The sequence below is a fragment of the Mustela nivalis genome (assembly GCF_964662115.1).
Source record: "Mustela nivalis genome assembly, chromosome: 15".
Classification (NCBI taxonomy): Eukaryota; Metazoa; Chordata; class Mammalia; order Carnivora; family Mustelidae; genus Mustela; species Mustela nivalis.
The window spans coordinates 65,619,395-65,626,684 of record NC_139034.1 but is presented as its reverse complement, the minus strand read 5'-3'; the positions used below and the strand labels follow the sequence as shown (position 1 = coordinate 65,626,684).

At 34.3% G+C, this 7,290-nt stretch overlaps 1 long non-coding RNA gene across 1 annotated transcript in view; it reads left to right on the top strand.

The window, feature by feature from the left end:
- Positions 1 to 6,939, top strand: part of LOC309849309 — a 166,373-nt gene extending 159,434 nt beyond the window's left edge. The window contains exon 4 of the long non-coding RNA XR_014303643.1: positions 6,571 to 6,939. This is a non-coding gene — a long non-coding RNA (uncharacterized lncRNA). The remainder of the gene's footprint in view (positions 1 to 6,570) is intronic.
- Positions 6,940 to 7,290: the final 351 nt, after the last annotated feature.

Genomic DNA, 7,290 nt, shown 5'->3' with positions numbered 1-7,290 from the left:
GGGGCAGGCTCTCTGCTGAGCAGAGAACCCGATGTGGGGCTCTATCCCAGGACCCTGAGATCATGACCTGAGCCGAAGGCAGAGGCTTAACCCACTGAGCCACCCAGGCGCCCCTACAAATACCATTATTAATTGATCATTTAAAAAGAGCTGCCAGGTGAAACAGAAAACATGCTAAACACACTAGTTTAAAGATATCCTCTGATACTTTGCAAATATCGTATTATTAAATAAATTCATTCCAAGTGAGTAGAAAATGTTGAAATATTGAACTATGAATCATCTTGCATTAGTCTCTCTCATACACGCACACACATGCACACACATACATTTTGCATATCTAATATTTTATGTACAAAATATGAATTTAATATTTTAATGGTTTTCAGTACAATCCATGTATTGTAAGTATATTGCATGGGACAGAATGAAGGGAGATGCTCTTTTGTTCTTCGTTATTTATGGTTTTGATTCATATCTCCCAATTTATTAAGAACGTATTTTGTTTTTATTTTCTTTTAAGCATCCTCCAATGTCTTTGAGTATCCTTCAGAATATTATAGTTGCATCAAACAAATTAAAGTTTAGTTTTGTCATACTGTCATACAGCTTCCTTACCATAGTGATTTAGAGGTCCCACTCTATATGTACACTTAAAGATCAATGTAATAAATAATAAAAAATGATGCATAAAGGATCATGTATTAAGTACTCAAGAGTATAGATTTTCTATCCTTTTTTCCACTAGTCAACCATTGTTTTCTTCCTTCTCACCATCCCCCATTACTAACAAGAAAAGTTGTAGTCTGACATTTTATTTGGATTACTGAGACTTTTTCTAATTTCTTTATTAGTTGTAATTCCTTTGAATGTAAATTATTGTTAAATTGCACATCTTTTTTCTTGTCTTATTTCCATCCCTGTTATAAAAATCCATTTATAAATAAAAGCAAATTTATTAAGTAAAAAAAAAATTACTGACAACTTTAGTTAAGCAGAAGTACACAAATCAAAGTTTGAAGTGATACTGTGTTTCTCACAAATATACATAAAGATAAATAATTTCTGAAAGATTTTTAACAACACATATTTTAATGAAAGCCCAGCTTTCTCAAGGCCAGAAAGGCTCTCTATTCAGGCATAATGTCTATAGTTTTGCCAGCTCAATTTGAGACATCACTTGCAAAGGTGCACTAAACCAGCTTTGAAGCATTACAGTGATTTCTGTAATCAAAATCTTTACTAACTTTGGTCAAAAAGCTAAACATTAATGAAATCTAAAATCATAAAAGCAGTATAAATGTACAAATACTTCATTCGTTCATAAGAAGAGCAGCTTATGTTCCAGAAGTCTCCTACCTGATATCTCTTTCCTCCAATGGAACTATCCCAAATCTTTGCTTTCATCAAATTTGAATAGAAGATTTAGGAAAACTCATTTTCTTAAAAACTCATGAAGTGAACTTTGGATTTATGAAACTGTATGTGTGAGAAAGAAGTGTTTTGAATACTTTGCTATTTGTACTCAGCTTTCTAATTTATAGAGGCACACATTTCTGAATTTTTATTATGAATTTTAAAAATAATTTTTCAGTGAACATACTGAAAAATCAGCAATTTTACATATAAATACTTTTTTATCAGCCAGTTTATCAGTTTAGCTGATCCTTTATATGATTACAAAGGCCTAGTGCATTCATTTATAAACTTCAAAATCTTTTCTATTTTGTTTAAATATTCTTTTTCCAAATATCTAAAATATATCAAAACTACCAAATAATCACATTGACTCTGTCTGGAATGTTCAATGTAAACATTATCTTAAATGTATTAATACACCGTATAATATATGAAAGCAGTGCTGTTAAAAATAAAAATATACTGATCAATAGAAGACATTTAAAATAATGAAGAATGAAATGACCTTTAAATATGTAATTGCTTCTAAAATAATATCAACTAGATGGCAAATGGGGTAGTAGGTAGAGGTCATTGTGAACTGAAGTATGCATTATCACTTTGATTTTACGGTGGTACAGTAACTTAATCATTTGACCTTGCTTACTGGCCAAAGATTTGGCAGTCCTTGCTATTCTTGCAGTTTCTTTATTTGAGCACTTTAGAATGGTATGCCTTTTCCCCTTCTTTTCATCTAAACCATATTGCTCTTCAAGGTTTAGCTCAAAATCCACAATATGCTCCTCTAAACCTCCAGCCTGCTTTCATTCAGCTCTAGGTCAATGTGCCTAAATGTGGTTCTCCTCCTTTTTGTTTTTCTTTCCCTGCTTCTTTCTCTTCTTTCCTCTTCCTCTTCATCTTTAATTAAACTTACTCATCAGCAATCTTCCGAAGATGCATAGTTGCTGTTGTCATTATTTGGATCTTTTCTTCCACAATTAAACTACTATTATGTCTTAATGCTTTAAAAATGCAATTATAAACTTGCAAGATCATTCTGGATTACATTATTTACTCTATTGTTTCATTAGAATATAAGGTGAAATAAGTAATTAGGTGACCTACAAATTTTATTTCTTAGAGAAGTCATAGGTGAATAGTCAGTATAAGAAAAAGAGCAACATAGAAGATGTTCCCAAACCTGAACAACTGAAGAGGTTGCAATTAATATGAGAATATGTGTGAAATAGTAGTTTTGGAGTGGAATTTAGAAGTTTTTCTTCAAGTCTGATATGTTTAAAATATGAAAAGGGCACCTGGGTAGTTCAGTCAGTTGGGCGACCGACTTGTTTCAGCTCAGATGGTGATCTCAGGGTCCCCTCCCAGTGCTTGCTCACTCTCTTTCTCTGATATAAAGAAATTAATTTAAATAAATAAAGTATGATAAATTTAAAGTGGTTATTGGAGCAGGTAGTTTATATATCAGTATGGAGTTCAGAGAGAGTTTATGTTAGAGATAAAAACTGGATATATCAATCAAGGTTTAATTAGGGAAGCAAAAATATTAGCATGTGTATATTGTATTGCATATACACACATACACACTTCATTCATTCATTCATTCACTTTTGGTTATAGGAATTTGAGCTTTAAGCAATTTGGGATGCTAATTATTAGTCCCTAAAGCTCTTCTAATAAAGTATGATGCTGAAAATAAAAGCAGACAGGGCAGGCAAGTCAAGAAAGAAAGCTGGATATAAAGTGGGAGAGATCATGAGAGATCAAGCTGGAACCCATTAGCATGAGGTGACTCCCATTAAGATGGACTCTAAAGGGGCACCTGGGTAGCTCAGTGGGTTAAAGCCTCTGCCTTCAGCTCAGGTCATGATCCCAGGGTCCTGGGATCGAGCCCCACATTGGGCTCTGCTCAGCAGGGAGCCTGCTTCCCCCTCTCTCTCTGCCTCTCTGCCTACTTGTGATCTCTGTCTGCCAAATAAATAAATAAAATCTTAAAAAAAGAAAAAAAAAAAGATGGACTCTGAAACCTGGATCCATTCCTGTTGCCTGTGATCTTGATAGGGGAGGAAACTTATAGAATTGGGTCCTTTGTCATTCCAATAAACATGCTCTTTGGACCCAGAAGTGTGAAAAGCAAAGAGAGAATCCAAAGGAAAGTGAAGGCAATCCAATCCCAACCACTGCCTCAAGTCATTGAGTAAAGCCAGCAGATAAGCAACAATATGTGTGACCTACAAAACAGCCACTGCTTTACCTTTACCTTCCTGTTGTCAATAGGATATCTTTTGCGAAATCTTTGAGAAATCAAGATTTATCTGTTAAGGCAAGTAGAGGTACCTTAATGAAATTGAATGTTGACAGAGAAGTTCTGGGGCTGATCCTTGAGACATTCCAGGCTTGTTATATGGTTTATCTTCTAGAGTTGTTTTTAAGAGAAAGAGAGAGAATACTTAGCCATTTTGTTTACTGGAAACTATTTTAAAAATATTTCCAGTGAGAATGCGTTAAGGTCTCTATCACTTTTTATTTAGAGCATTAGTAATGTCCATTTCTTTTTCTTTGTCATGGAGAGATAAAATAAGAAAAAATCAGATACTGTATAATATAAAGATGTAGGAAATATACTATATTGAAGCAATTTTTTTAAATTTATTTTTTATTTTCAGCATAACAGTATTTATTATTTTTGCACCACACCCAGTGCTCCATGTTTTAAAAATATCTTGATGTTTAGGACACTATTTTCTCAAAAGTTAAATGAAATCCCAAAACACAAGCAAGGATCTGGGCAAGACATTCAATGTCTCCATAAGAAGCAGAATGAGAATCTGAAGGATTTATAGCCTAATTAGAATTGAATTTTATCTAAGAAGTAATATTTAGGTGAAGAATGAAAGAGAATATATCCAGAAGTTTGAAATTTACCTGCTTTGGGGTGTCACCCCCTTTGTCTATTAACCTATTCCAAATGTATGTGCTTTCTTTAATTCCATCACCCATCTCCATATGGACGTTGCTTTCTGAAAAGGTTCCTGTCTCTATTAAATACTAATCCACTCTCAATTTTTTAAATATTTATTCATTTCAGTAACAAGAAGGACAACAATATAGAACAAATGTCTCTATACTTCTGACCCTCAAACTCTTTCTCCTTCACTTTTCATTCAAATTTAGAGTCATTTCCTGGATCTCATTCACTACTGACATTTTAAAATCCAACAATTTAATTTCTTGCTCCATGCCTGAATTCAAAAATATTCTCTGTAAAGAAATTAAAAGCTTCCTAGGTACCAAGTTTAATGAAAAGCCTTTTCATCCCTGTATGACTGTATCTTTCTACGGTTTTATCAACACTGCAGAACTCTAGCTCCATGTTCATCTGTACTCTGTTTGCTTTCATTAACCTGGTGCTTATTTGACAATTTCTTCTCAGTTTTCTTTTTGCATCTTAAGTTTATAATCTCTATTTTCTCTTTTTCTTTTGCTTTCTTTTTTTTTTTTTCCTCTCACTTCTCTGGGTGCTTTACACATTTTACACGTGAATATTCGATTGTATTCTTGACATCCTTTCCTGAGCATACAATAGTTTCATATTTGCTCCTGCCTAAATTGTAACTCTAATTACAATTCAATTTACCAAAAGCTTTTAAGCTAACAATGAAATCTAACATGTGCCAGGTTCTTCTTTGTTTGTCTTTATATCAATTAACTCAATATTATGATCTTAATCTTCATATTAGCAACTGAGAATGAAGAAGGTCATTGGCCAAGGTCACACAGCACATGGCTGACCTGGAATTTGAACCCAAGCAGATTGGACCAAGAGCCTTCATTTCTAATTGCTCTATTCTGTGCCTCCTCAACTAGTAGAATTACTTGAAAATCACACTCATTTAACTCCCTGTCTATATCAGATGGAATACCCCTTTGGAAAAAATTAAATAAATTAACCAAATTGACATTTTATTTAAAGATTTCCTTAGCTCTTGTTCAGTTTATGAAAACTGCAGGTTTGAGTCTCTAAGACTTAGAAACAGAATCCTCAGTTGGAAAGAATTCAGTTATTTCAGCCAGGAGATAAAGTTTAGGCACATAAAAACACTCAAAAATATGTGTTGAATAAGCCAATGAGTGATTGAATAATGAATCATAGGATGACTGAAAATGGAGTTCATCTAACAAAGTGAAATTTCTTAACTTCAAAATATATCATGGAATAATGAGAAGTCTTAGAGATTTATATCAGACTTTTTAAAGTATAATATTCTGGAATAGAACTAAGCTTGTTTATCATTGGCTTTCCCATACTTTACAATTCAAGAATTTGTACTGGTGGTTTCTGATGAAGTCCCAGAACCTAAGTCAGGTTCGGTAGGGTGAGGTTCGGAGCTGACGACTAAAGAAAGAATTCTTAAGACATCTTTGGTGCAAAATGGTGATTTATTAGAGCACGGGGACAGGGCCCATGGGCAGGCAGAGATGTGGCTGCCGCCCCGGGTTGTTAGGAGTGGTTGGTTATATACACAGGAGTTGGGTAGGTGAGGACAAAGGGGTGTTCAGAAGGGCTATTGGGGCAAAGAATACTATCAGGATATTGAAGGCTTAGTTGCTATCAAGTAAAGACAATTGGAAGTCTGGTGGAATGTTGCATTCCTGCTATCAAGCATTCTTGTTAATGAGATTTAGGTTTAGAAGAAATTTAACTTTATTTACTTTTCCTTCTACTTCCACCTCCTTCGGTTTTTATGGAGGGGAGGGTAACATTAGGCTTGAGGAACTGAGTTCTGTGTCTTTGGAAATTGGGCTATTGATAAGGTAACTTCTTTGTTGTAATCTCAAGGACATTTGTAAACCAAGGGAGACTCCTGTCTTGCAGGATTGTGATCTCAGCAAGTTAACTATTTATCATTTTATGGCAGTCAGGGGTGCCTGAGGAATGCTACACCTATGGAGGGGAGCGGATGGAAGGGGGGTTGCCAGGCGCCAGCTCTTGCTTTGTCCTCAGCCAGCCTCCTGCTCCCTCATCAGTTTCTAGTCTAGGAATACAGATAGAAAATAAAAACCTTTAAGATAGACTTGTCTATAATTAAAATAAGAAACAAATAACTCTTATCACTCTCATCAAATGCATTTACGTTTCCAAACTCATTCTAGCCTCTTCAATCACTGAGTGGAGAAACTTCCTTCTGTTGGATGATTCAGCACCAGAAAGAGCCATTAGCAAAGCCTCTAATATGTTGGGGATCAAAAATCGCATAACAAGCTCCTGGAACATGAAGGTGGAAGGAAGCATTATCCCTTAAAATGATCTTGGGATTTTAGAAATGTGCTTTTATTATATTCTTTCTGGGATTTCTAGATAGATGGGACAAAGTGTTATAGCAGAAAGGAAACTGGACTTGGAAGAAGAATTGACTCTCATTTTAAGCACTTTCACACTATGACCTTGGCAATAAAAAGACAGGCTCAAATGATGTAATGTTTAAGGTTTGCCCAGCTCTAATGTTCTATGAATTAAATAAAGATTCTAGCTTTTAAGCAACAGAAAATCATTAGCTATCTCACATGTGTGACTGATTTGTGCGTCTGTGTACATGCATATGTATAAGTTTAGATAGCAAGTGGATTAGTGTTTGACTGCAGGGTTTTTTCTTTATTCTGCAATTTACTTTTACTGCCAAAATAAACAAAAAGAGATTTAACGTATTCCACTGAATTCCAAGTAAGATATTGATTTTTCCCCAAACTTCTAAATAACACTTTTATTCAGTAAAAATAATGACCAATATTGCCAATAATTCTTACAGTGTACATTTTGATGTTATTGTTTGTATCCATTAGTAAACCAAATAAACTATCACATGTCAAGTGTGA